We start from the raw sequence: 12,714 nt of genomic DNA on the forward strand, positions 1-12,714 counted from the left end.
CCCCAGAAACTTGGGAGCAAAGGAGAGGAGGGGAGGGGAGAAGGGCCCCAGGAGGAGACAGTCCGAAGAGATGTGGGATCCCCTCCTGGTGTGAATCCTGAGCGGAGAACGCTGCGGCAGCTCCAACGTCCGTCGCCCACCGGACCGGGTCCTGTCGCCTGTCACCGGCACCGCGCTCTCCGGCAGCTGTCTGTGTCCACCTTTGATGCTGTAGGCCGTCCACAACTTTAAAAATTATGTTGGCGTGATTCTTGTCCGCTTGCGACGACGCTTGAAAGTGGACGGCCCACAGCACACACACTTTAAGAGGAACCTGAAGGTTCTGTGAACCACACCCTGCCGGCCCTGGCTAGGGCCAGAGGGAGAGCCTGGGGTCCCACCTTCAGGCCGTGAAGCCTGGGAGCGGTGGTCTTCCGTGGTTCCTTCTAGGGCTCCTGCAGTGTTACTGGTGCTGTCGCGGCTGGGGGTTGTGGGGGAGCCTAGTAGGGAAGTGCTGGTCCTGGACTCCAGGCTGGGTGGGGGAACCGTCAACATCTTCTCCAGGCTGCGCCACGATGTGCTGGAGCTGGCTTCTGGTAGGGGAACGGACGTCCTCGACCCGAGGTGGCTTGAGGGACCGGCAGACTCTTCTGTACTCTCCCCGATGTTAGAGACAGGGGTGGGGCAGGGCCTTACCCGGATGGTGCGGATCCTGAACTTCATGGTCGTGGCCTGAAGGATCATGTAAGTTCCCATGACCCTGTCGTATTTCTTTCGAGTCACCGACTCCTGGATCTCGTGCTTTGGGAACCCCATGTTCTTCATTAAGTCTATCACTTGGGGGTCAAGGTCACCCCAGGGTGGCTCACTATATGGCCTCAGTTCCCCCCCCTGTCCCATGTTGACCCATGGATCCTGTAGTATGGCTTCCAGGGTAGGTCTTTTCCTGGGGTTGAAGGTCAATAACTTTTTTAAGAGATTTTGACCTTCTTTGGAAAGAAAGCGTGGTACCTGGAACTTCCCTTTCAGGATCTTCTTCTTCACTTCCCCACGTGTGTCCCCCACAAATGGCAAAGCCCCCGTCAACATCTTATACAAAACTACCCCCAGGCTCCAGACATCTACCTTCCGGCCGTCATAGATCTGATCCCTGCAGATCTCTGGGGCCATATAGGCTGTGGTGCCATAGACAGTGATCATCTTACTGATGATAAATTTCTTACCGAAGCCAAAGTCTGCTATTTTGAGATTCCTCTCACCATCTACCAGTATGTTTGTTGGCTTCAGGTCCCGGTGGACGATCTTCTTCTGGTGACAGTACTGCATCGCCGACAGTAGCTGCCGGAACATGGGTCTGGCTGCCTCCTCGGTCCTGGGGCCGCAGTTTTCGAGGTAGTCATATAAGCTCCCTCCGCTCACATGCTCCATGCAGAGATAACACATCGTTTTAGTGACAATCACTTCAAACAGCTGTGTGATATTTGGGTGATTTAAGCTTTTATGACAACGAACTTCCTCCAGATATCTAGATAAGCCAAACCGACTAATGGCTTTGACAGCCACCTCTGTCCCCGTCGGCTCGTGCACAGCCAACCACACCGTGGCAAAGGATCCCTCGCCAATGGTGCGCAGGAGCGTGTAATCGCCAATAACACGCTCCTGAGGGGCAATGGTGGCTGCAAGCTCATTAGCCATGGTGGCTTCAAAATAAGAATGAAAATAAAAAGAAAACAAAAACAAAGAGAAAAAATAAAAATAAAATAAATAAAAATAAAATAAAAGAAACAAAAATAAATAAAGGAAAATGAAAAAATGCAAAAACAAAAAAAGAAATGGGAAGAAAACAGTAAGGAAAAGAAAACAAACTCTCAAAGTAACAGCAAGAACAAAGCTCGCAAGTCCAAGTCCAACAGGTCACCACAATAGCTCCCTGGGCTCTAACGGACAAAATCTCAGCCCTGCCAAGGCCCGTATATGTAGGATGTGCTTGCAGAGGTGTCACAATGGTGCCTGTGATGTCAGAGCATGGTGTGGAGCAGGCATGGCTGGGGATGAACTACAGTGGGGTTTTTTTTGTGTTTTTTTTTTTTTTTGGTCTCACTACCCTTTTGCTCTGGAATAAAACAAACAAACAAACAAACAATGGGTCCCCTCCTACCCAATGAGATTTTTGTTTATGTGGGATATTAAAGATTGAAATTTACTTTCTTAGAAGTAAAAATCTGTAAGTTGCAACGATAAAATAAATAAAATAAAGTAAAATGAAAAGTCTTATTTCGTCTAATTCTCCAGGTCATAGTTCAAATATCACCTGATTAGAGAAAAACTTCCCTGACCCAGCCATTCCTACCTGCCTCGCCCAGCCCACCACGTTTGTCATCTTCACAGCACTGACTACAGGCAGCTGGTTCTTGTTCACTGTCCAACCTTCCCACGAAGGCAGGAGCATGCCTGTAGTCTTCCCTGTGTCTAGCATGGTGAGTAGCAATAAGATAAGTGGTTAATAAGTATGACAGTTCAGGGTAACAAGAGACTATATGACCAACTACTTATTTAATCAAAGTGATTCATTAAAAAAATCTTTTAAAAATTCGTGTTCTGTCTTCACTCAGCTTTCAGAACAGATAAGATAGGAAAGAGTAGAGCTGAAATCTGGGTTTCCAGGTATGTGAGCATGTGGGGAGCCTGAGGAAAAGCCAACTGGAAGGAGCCTTGCTGTAAAGATTCAAGAAGGTGATCTGTTCCTCCCTCCAGTGCTACCTGCTAAGGATGTGATGAGGATCTGCAGTGAGGCTGCAATGTAACTTTACATTTTGAACATCCCTTTCCAGATTACACAAAGGACATCTCAGGTGACCCTGAGTAGGCCATTGAGGTAAATTTCTGTAACTTAAATAAACCATCTTATGGAGAGACATTTGTAAAAAACACTTGGGAACGCCTGGATGGGAGGACTTCTGCAGAGATACAGAGGGTGAGGTGACATGTTAGGTTCAATTCTACCCCTTTATGGGTGGCACAGAGGGAGCAGGCAGGCTTGAGGGTACTTAGGGGGAGCCTCTGTCATGTTATATTCAGGCTAATCCTGAAGAAATCTCCCTACTTTCAGTATATGGAGTATTTTAATCATGTGTATAAGTTATTCTAGGAATTATTTTCCTTTAATATGTCTCTGCAAAAGTCTCAGCTTTGAGGTAAAGGGATTCTTTAGAGGGATTTGCCTGTGAGCTTTTCCCTCCCCAGTACTTCAGTTTGCTGCTTTTTATCTTACATCAGTGCTACTTGGCTCCTGAGCATGACAATCTCTGTTGCTGAGCTGACTGGGACCCAAAGGACAGTCATTTCATCAATTATAGACAGATGTTTACAAGTTACAGTCGGAGATTAGAATAAGCTCAGACAGGAGAAAATTTCAAAGAATGCTCCAGTCTATGAGTTAATTATATCAATTTATAAAACTGATGTTAATAGTTTCTTAAGAAATAATACCAACAAAATAGAACATTTGCTTTAAAGAAAAAAAAGATTTTATTGATGTATTTTTAGAGAGAGAGAAAGAGAGGGAGAAAGAGAGGGAGAGAGACATTGATGTGTGAGAGATACATCAATCTGTTGCCTCTCCCATGCCCCCAAGTGGGGACCTGGCCTGCAACCCAGGCATGTGCCCTGACTAGGAACTGAACTAGTGATTCTTTGTTTCCCAGGCTGGTGCTCATCCACTGAGCCACACCAACCAGGGTAAAATGGAACATTTTATGATCTCTTTCAGCAAGGACAATACAGACCCAAAGATAAGACCTTTAATGTAAAACTGTCAAGGCAAAACCAAGCACTGGGTAACTCCAGTTTGAGGTTTCCTATAGGCTGGGGTGTTCAATTAGGTAAATTAGGTACAAGTTAGGGGGCTTTATTTTTAATATGCTTTATCGATTATGCTGTTGAAGTTGTCCCAATTTCTTTTCCCTTTGTTCACCTCCACCCAATGACCCCCCCCCACTCCAGTTGTCACCCTCCCTTAGACCATGCCCATTGGTTGTGCGTATAGTTCTTCTCAACATCTTCCTGTCTACTCCACTCCCTCCTACTATGTTTCTTAATTCCTGCACCATCTCCCTCCCTTTCCCCTCTTCCCTCTCCCTGCTGACTTCCCCCGATAATGTTCCCCATACCTATAATTCTTTTCCCACTCTCGTCACCTACTTAGTTTGCCTTTGTTTTGGTTCCCTAGCTTCTGCTGTTGGTTGTTGTGATACAGTTTTCATTGTAATGTTCATAGTTTTGATCCTCTTTCTCCTAAACAAGTCCTTTTAACAGTGGTTTGGATCTGATGAACTCCTTCAGTTTTACTTTGTCCTGGAAACACTTTCTCTGCCCTTCTATTCTGAATGACAGCATCACTGGATAGAGTAATCGTAATTGTAGGCTTTTGCTTTTTATTCCTTTGAATATTTATTGCCAGTCCTTTCTTGCCTGCAGAGTTTCTTTTGAGAAATCAACTGATAGTCTTATTGGGACCCCTTTGTACATAATTCTCTTCTTCTCTCTTGGTGTTTTTCAGATCTCTCTTTATCCTTAATTTTTGACATTTTGATTATAATATGTCTTGGTGTGGTTCTCCCTGGGTCCAGTCTTTTTGGAACTCTCTGTGCTTCCTGGATCTGTAAGTCTATTTCCTTATGCAAGTTAGGGAAGTTCTGCTTCATTATTTCCTCATATAATTTTTCAATTTCTAGTTCTTCTTCACCTTCTGGCAACCCTGTCATTCAGATGTTGGCCCACTTATAGCTGTTGCTAAGTTTCTGAGCCTCTCCTCATTTTTCTGACTTTTCATTTTCTGTTTCTGCACTGGTTGACTGTTCCTTCCCTATGTTCCAATTTGTTGATTTAATCCCTGGTTTTCTCTCCCTCACCACTAGAGTCATATGTGTTTTTGTCCATTTCAGCAGAACTAGCCTTCATTCCTTTCCCATCTTGTTTAAGATCCACTGTTAGGTCTATAAGCATTCTTATAACCAAAGCTCTGAATTGTGCCTCAGAAAGATTTCCTATCTGCTGCTTTGTTAGATTAGATATTTGCTTCCTGGTCAGCTGTGTCACCAGGATCTTTATCATGATCTGTGCCATCCTGACAGTTTTGTGTTTACCTTTGCTTCCTGGGCGGGGCTGTCACACCTCCTACATTATAGGGGGTGGAGCCCCATGCACTCGTCACAACCAGGTGACCCTTCTCACCATGCTGTGGTGTTTTCTGTGGGGGTGGGGGTCCAAGATGGATTTCTGCCGTTCATTTTCTGCTGACAGACCGGGAGCCTCCTCCTCCATCCCCATACCCTCCAGGCCTCACAGTCCAAGGCAACGGAGGTCTGCCTTCCCTGGCTTTGGAATTGCAAGGTGATGGGTCTGATCTGCAGCTGGGGGTGCTTCCCAGGCGCTTCTCGCCTCCCCTTAAATATGGGTGCCTGTGCTTACCACTGTCCCACTGCCATCATCGCAGCTGCTGCCACCAGCACAGCTTGACCTCTCCACCCCAGCTTCACCCCTCCTACCTGTCTGTATGAGCACCACGTCTTTATACCTTCATATGTTGGACTTCCATTTATTTTCTGGAACTTCTGGTTATTTCTGGTTTTGTGATAGTTGTAGTCCTTCTTAGTTGTGGAGGGAGATGGAGTGTGTCAGTCTAGGCCTCCATCTTGGCCAGAAGTCACCTGTGTCTGTTTGCCTCTGTCAAATATTCTTTCTCTTTTTTCCAGTAGGTTCAGATTGTAGCCCTTATTTTTAAATTCATTTTCAAGGTGTTGTGAGGTTAAGGTTGTGTCATTTACTCATCTTTTTACTAATACCCACTTATTAATGATCAATACTCACTTATTAATCATTTTCTTTATTTCTAGTTATTTATTATTGGCTCAATTGACAGTAAAACATTCATTAACAATACCATTAATGAAGGGATATTTATATTCAGCAATCTCTGATCAATACATAGATCAAATAAACACTGAATTGAATAAAAATAGTTATCATAAACCTATATAAATTAATAACATCTTGCATTTCCCAAAACATTCATAAATATACCACCAAATTATCCCCACTGTTTGAGGTAATTATTATAATTTCAAGTTGAAAAAAATATGTCTAAGGTTTAACTGAGATTCACATTATTAATATGCAACAGAGAAAGACTCAATTCCCTGAGTAGTATTTTTGTAAAAAGCACAAAATTTACAGCCAGGCAGTCAAGGTTCAAATTCACCTCAATTATCAACTGTGTGTCACTTTTGAAAATTATTTAATTGCCCCATCTCTTAGTTTCTCATCTGTGCAATGTTGTTAATTATTTTACTACCCTCAAAATATTGTAGTAAAGATTAGATTTAAAGAGCTTAAAACAGTTCCAACCACATAATATAAGGTTGGTGCAAAAATAATGTCTAATTTTGAGGTCTATTTTAAAAATGAAAAAGGCCGTGATCATGAAAATATTTATTCTTTAACATAACCTCCTTTGCTTTCTAGAACCTCATTTCACTTGTCAACTAGCTTATAAATGCCACGCTTGTAAAATTCTTTAGGTTTTGAAGAAAAATATGAATCCAACTCTTTTTCAACCTCTTCTCTTGATGTCAATCTAAGACCATCAAAATTGTTCTGTAGTCCTCAAAACAAGTGGTAAACAGAAGGAGCAAGGTCAGGAGAATATGGAGGATGAAAAAATATTTCCCAACCAAGCTCTTTCAAGAAATTTTTGGTGAGTTGAGCTGTGTGAGGACGAGCATTATCATGATGGAAGATGACACCCTTTCTGTTGACTAAGGAGGGTCACTTTTGGTTCAAAGCTGCTTTCAAATGACAAAGTTGCTCACAGTAAAGATTAGCAGTAATTGTTTGATTGTTGTCTAACTGTTCTTAATGGACTATTCCTTCTGTATTCCACCATACACTCAACATGATCATCTTTGGATGAAGTCCTCCTCTTGGTTGTTGAACTCTTCTTCCACCTCAACTGATCCATGAGTGGCAGCATTTAACGTTATGGTAAAGGATCCATTTCTCAGCACCTGTAACAAGCCTACCTAAAAATGGTGCCTGAAGGTGTTGTGAAAGCAATGATTCACAATAAGCAACATGCTGTTGCAGATTCTCTGGAGACAGTGCGTGTGCAACCCATTTTCCAACTACTGAAACCTTTCCAGTCCTTTTCAGTTGGTGTAGCATGGTTGTATGGGCTACATTAAATTGTTCTGCAAGTCGTCGTCGTCGTCGGCAGCCGTCCGTCTCGAGAGACGATGGTGTAGCTTCTTAAGAGTCTTTCTGCACCGCCGAGAATGGCTGTGCAGTCCGACTCGGGAGTGACACGGTATCTGTCTCCTCCCGTGTTGAATCGACATCTTGCGATGACGCTGGAGTGTCCTCTCCAGTGAAGCTGAAGCTACAGAGCCTGGGCAGGGTGATATGGAGGGTCTGCTGTTGCCCAAGCAGCAGACCCCTGTTCTGCAAGTTTCCTAGAGGTAACAGTGGGGTTTTCTGTGACAACAGCTTCCAACACTTCGGAATCAAGTTTTTTTGGACGACCCTCTTTTGGCTCATTTTTTAATCTGAAATCCCCACTTTGGAAATGGGAAAACCACCTCCTGCAACTTCTTTCAGTCACTGCATCATCCCCATTGACACTCTGAATAGACTTTGCTGCTGTACTTGCATTGGCACCTTTATGAAACTCATAGAGTAAAACATTTCTAATGTGGTCTTTAGATGTGACGAACATGGGTGCAAATATTGCAGATGATTATAAACAATGCTTCAATAATGAAAAATAAAGTATAAATTAGTCACTGTGACATCAAAAAATTACAAGAAGAGGCACAAATTTAATAAATGCTATCTAAAACTTTCTTTAAAAAAGTCAGACATTACTTTCGTACCAACCTGATATGCACATAATTAATAATAATTGTTATATTATTATTATTTCTAAATCTGAACTCACATCCAATGTCTTTTACTACATTATATCATTGTATGTAAGACCAATTTTAAAGGTTCTTTGGATCTCAGAAATAGGGGAAAAAACAAAAGAACATAACAAAAGTGCAAATACACTCAAACACACACAGGCACACACATATAAAAGTATCGTCTAACCATTTTCACTGATAGCTCAACCTGGTGCTTCCTACGCTCTAAACAATACAACATACAGCATGGGAGAAAGGTAGATGTATAGTTGTGAGTACGTGAAACAGAGTTTATCTTTGTATTATTTATTAATTATTGTATTATTTTCCATATGAACAACTGTACACCTCCTTTTTCCCCACCCTGTATGTCAGGAAAATAGTGTTGAATAAGAAAGATACTCCCATCTCCCTTTGAACTTACCTACCAGAAGAAGAGACGAGTGTTAAAGAAATGATTATTGTACTAAGGGCTTTAAAGCAGGAAATCTTTTGGCAATGTATTGCTCAAAAAAACCTTTAAAATACTCATGTTTAATTATGATAACCGGAATTTTATCTCCCTGCAGGCATGTCTGAAAAATAATGCCTTCATAAAATGTTATGGCAGCATTAGCATGGCTTTTATCAAAATAATTGAAAACAAAACTATCATTTTTGTCCTTTACTATTCAAGTGATGGGAAAAAAAATCTGACAGGTGGAATCATTCAGGTCTTTGGCAACAGGAACTCCATTGTGGGAAGGGCAGGTTTTCTGTTGGTGTTGTAAGATTCTGGGGAGAGAGAGACTAAAACAGAAAATATGCATCAGTGGGTTCATGAATTGTAAGCATATAGTAGGAAATGACTATGGTCTGAGTGTTCGTACTCCCCCTATTCATGTGTTGAAATCCTAATGCCAAAGATGATGGTTATAGTAGGTGGGGCCTTTGAGAGGTGGTTAGGCCACAAGGGTGGAGGCTTTATGAATAGAATTAGTGTTCTTATAAAAAAGACCTCACAGAGATCCCTGGACTTTTCCACTAAGTGAGGACACAGTGAGAGGCTGGTGATCCACAACCCTGAAGAGGGCCCTCGCCCAACCATGCTGGCATGCATCCTGAGCTTGAACTACCAACCTCCAGCACTATAAGACACAAATTTCTGTTGTCTATAGGCTATCTAGTCTATGCTATTTTGTTATAGCAGCCCGAGTGGACTAAGACACACCAAAGTAAAAACTACTATGTATTGATCAGAGAGGTTGCTGGATACAAAAATTCTTTCATTACTTGTAGCATTAATCTATGTTTTGCTTGCAGTTGAGTCAATAAGAAGTAGCCTCCAGTTTCTCCACTATAACCTGACTGCCTACTGTGCCCTAGGCACACTTCTAGGCATTTGAGGCATGTTCATGAGCAAAACAGATAGAGATCTCTGACCTCAAGGTACTTAAAATAACAGAAAATGCCAACAGTTCTCCACGTAGTCTGTTTTTGTGGAGAAAGGTGAAAGTGCAGAGCATGACTTTGCTTCTGATTATAGAACTGGGAGAAAACTAAAGATAAGCAAACTCCAAGCAAGGGAAGGGACAGCAGAGATGTTCCTCTTGCTGATTTCAGTGATGTTTGGTGACCTGACGTATCTTCACATTTTACCCCTTAACAAGCAACTATCCATGTGAACTCAAGTGTATTTCAGCCAGGTATATTGTTCAGGTAGTCACTACCCATCCCCAGCACCACAAGCCATCTTTCCGGGCAGAATATTCAGGGTATGTGGAGAGAATGGGTGCCTTTCCCAGAGCAGTGTTACGGAGTCAAGGGAGTTGACGCTATTACAATAGATGGAGAAGGGAAAGGTTGTTAAGGGAGTGTTATTGGAAGACAGAGCGAGATTTGGTGGCTTTGGGTGTTAAAACAGTCACCTACAATCCTGCCACTGAGATTTTTGCCTCAGTGTTCTTGACTAAGGAGCTTATATGAAAACAACAGTGAACAAAAGGAGGGAAAAAACACTCTGCAGTGGAGATGCACCTAATACAAAGTTAATTAAGAACCAAAGTCAGAACACAAGGTGGAAAATTGTGTATTGACAGAATTACCCATGATAATCCTATAATTGCCCTCATATTAAAGTACTGGGTACCAGTTTTTGTTTTTATAACTATATAGTAGGTCTTGTAATCTTTTGTTAGTCAATGCATTCTATGCCCTTAGTTAATTCTTCAATTTCCCAAGAATATTGACAAATAAATCATGACTTGCATGTCTGGCTACATGAACCATTCATTTCTCTTCCTCTTTTTTTTTTTTCCAATCTCAAAAATTCTTTGAATCTATTGCATATTGTTTCTGAGGTTTGCTAATAATATATATTGGCTCTTTTCAGCTTGATTGTATATGATTAATGTATACACATTATTTCAATAAGTTAAATGTGTGTATAGAAAGCTTTCTTTATAATACTTGAAATGATCTGGGTAAGCACCAGGTAATGCAGGACTATTTGGTATAAATTGGAGGTTAAGTAAGGCCTCTAAGAGGGACCCTTGCCTACTTGTTGACCCAGCCAAATGATGGGCAGAGAAAAGAGCAACCCTTCTGCCCCAAGCCAGTAAGCCCAGCTGGGATTTACTTCAGGAAGTAGGAGAGTGTACTATCAGGAAGTAGATGAACAAGAGGGTATACTCCTATCATTCTGCTTAAGCAAACCTCCCCCTATATGTCACCAAGTTAATATCATACTGTTCTTTGAGGTGGAGGTGCCTCACACACCCTAGGCTCGGTTGGAAGTCACTCTGTCCAGCAGAGGTTTTGTGACCACAGCGGAACAAACTTTTACTAAGGACATTTCATTATGTCTGGGGGAAGGAAGGGGGCTGCCTCTCTAGTGGAGAACAGCAATTAGACCTTCTTCCCTCATGCCTTTTATTGAGGAGGATACACATGAGAGATACAAGGTCAAGATCCATGAATCATCAATAGTTTGGAGGCATTAGGATTATAGTTGACAGTAACAGATTACATGTGCTAGTACAGAGGGTACAGTGACTAGTCTGTGTCAGGGTCTGTTAAACATCTTGATGCCACACTGGCATTAGGCGCAAGGTTTCATACATTCCTATCTAGAGACTGTTTATGTTATACTACAGAGCAAGTTCTAAAGCATAATAAGCAGTCTTTAAATCCAATCCCATGGGAACCCTCTGAGTGGCTTTCGGTTATGTCTCCTGCACAGCCTTATGTTGAGACTTAAAGACAGGCATGACCAGGATGTCGGTGGCAGTCATGCTCAGGCCGGGGCTACAATTCCCTAAACCACAAGGAGCAGTTCCCTACAGTTCTTCATTCTGAACAAGAAGATTAGCAAATGCTCCTCTCCTGGGAGGTGGGCAGAGAGGGGAAAGGGTGTGAGGGAGGATTGGAAACATGTGAAGGAGGACAAAGTGTATGGAGAAGGGTGAACAGCCTCTCTCCCCGCAAATCCGGTCCCTGTAAATCAACTGTCCTGTAGTTACAAAAAGAAGCCTAAATTTACAGTGGAAACACCACCATAGGAAAAAATACCTCCTAATGTTACTTTTCAAAGGAGTTCCCATGTCTTATAAATTAAAATCCTAAAAAAGAAACAAACCAAAAAAAAAACAAAAACAAAAACAAAAAAACCCTAAATTTCAAAATGCTCTGCTAATTTCATCTTCAACTCATCTTATCCAAGCTGTACAGACACCTAGTTAGATTCTACTTCCCTTTCATTGTAAAGGAACTTGAGCCATCTTTCACTCAAGACATTACAAGTCCTTGAATCTCCAACATCGAAAAATATCCACTTGCTTTCCATTCAGTGTCTTATGTGTCCCAACTTCCAAAGAACAAAAAGGGTAATTGCATGTAAAAGAATATTACAAAAAGATTTCTATACTTAAGCTTAGAAGATATGCCTTGAGCAATACCATTTAATGAGCAAAAACAACATCCCCTTATTACTATTAGTCAGAGAGGCAGGAAAATAAAGAGAAAAAAGGAAAAATTTCTTTCAGCTTAGACAATTAGTAAATTTTTACCAGATGTCCATAGCCCACAAACTGTGAGCTAAAAACAACTAGAAGAAATAGCTCCTTCTAAAACCTAATTGTGATTTTATGTCTTACCTTTCAAAAGATGGAATGTGAAACTCTCTGTCTGCTTTAAATTTTTATCAACATTGTCTATAGTTGACTTAAGGGATTCTTCTCCGCATTAGCTTATAATAAACCTCTGAATTTTTATTTTCTTTTTAAATCTCATGTTCCTAACAATACAATATTAAATAGAGTATGAATTCTTTCACAGTAATTTTTTTAAGCAGGGCATTCTTATTTGTAATAGGAAAATCTAAGCAACCTTAGCCTTCAGTCAAGTCTTCAAAAGACCAGGCCTTTGCCCCTAGCAGGAACCTCAAACCTTTCATGCCCTTTACCTTCTGTAGTGAAATTCTTCATGCCTATGAATCCTGCCCCTAAAAGAGACTTTTCTTCTTGCCCTCAAGGTTACTTCAGCTGGAAAATCACTCTTCTTTGATGTTTTTAGTTATTTCTTTATTGAGGCTAATTTACATACAGTAAAGTACATAGCTGATGAAATTTTATATATGAATATGTGTAACTACCTCCCAGATCAAGATAAAGAACATTTTTTGTCAGCTTATTCCTGAATTGAGCTCTTGATGTTTTGGGAGTGAAGTCAATGCCCTCAGGTCCAGGGGAAGAACAGTCTGTTTCTTTCTGTAAGCTCCTTTCCTCAAGCATGCTAT

At 41.4% G+C, this 12,714-nt stretch overlaps 1 pseudogene; it reads right to left on the reverse strand.

The window, feature by feature from the left end:
• Positions 1-234: 234 nt before the first annotated feature.
• LOC150011386 (serine/threonine-protein kinase MARK2 pseudogene) lies at positions 235-1,674 on the reverse strand (annotated as a pseudogene).
• Positions 1,675-12,714: the final 11,040 nt, after the last annotated feature.

The sequence above is a fragment of the Furipterus horrens genome, unplaced genomic scaffold (genome assembly GCF_987537825.1).
Source record: "Furipterus horrens unplaced genomic scaffold, mFurHor1.1.pri manual_scaffold_4, whole genome shotgun sequence".
Lineage (NCBI taxonomy): Eukaryota > Metazoa > Chordata > Mammalia > Chiroptera > Furipteridae > Furipterus > Furipterus horrens.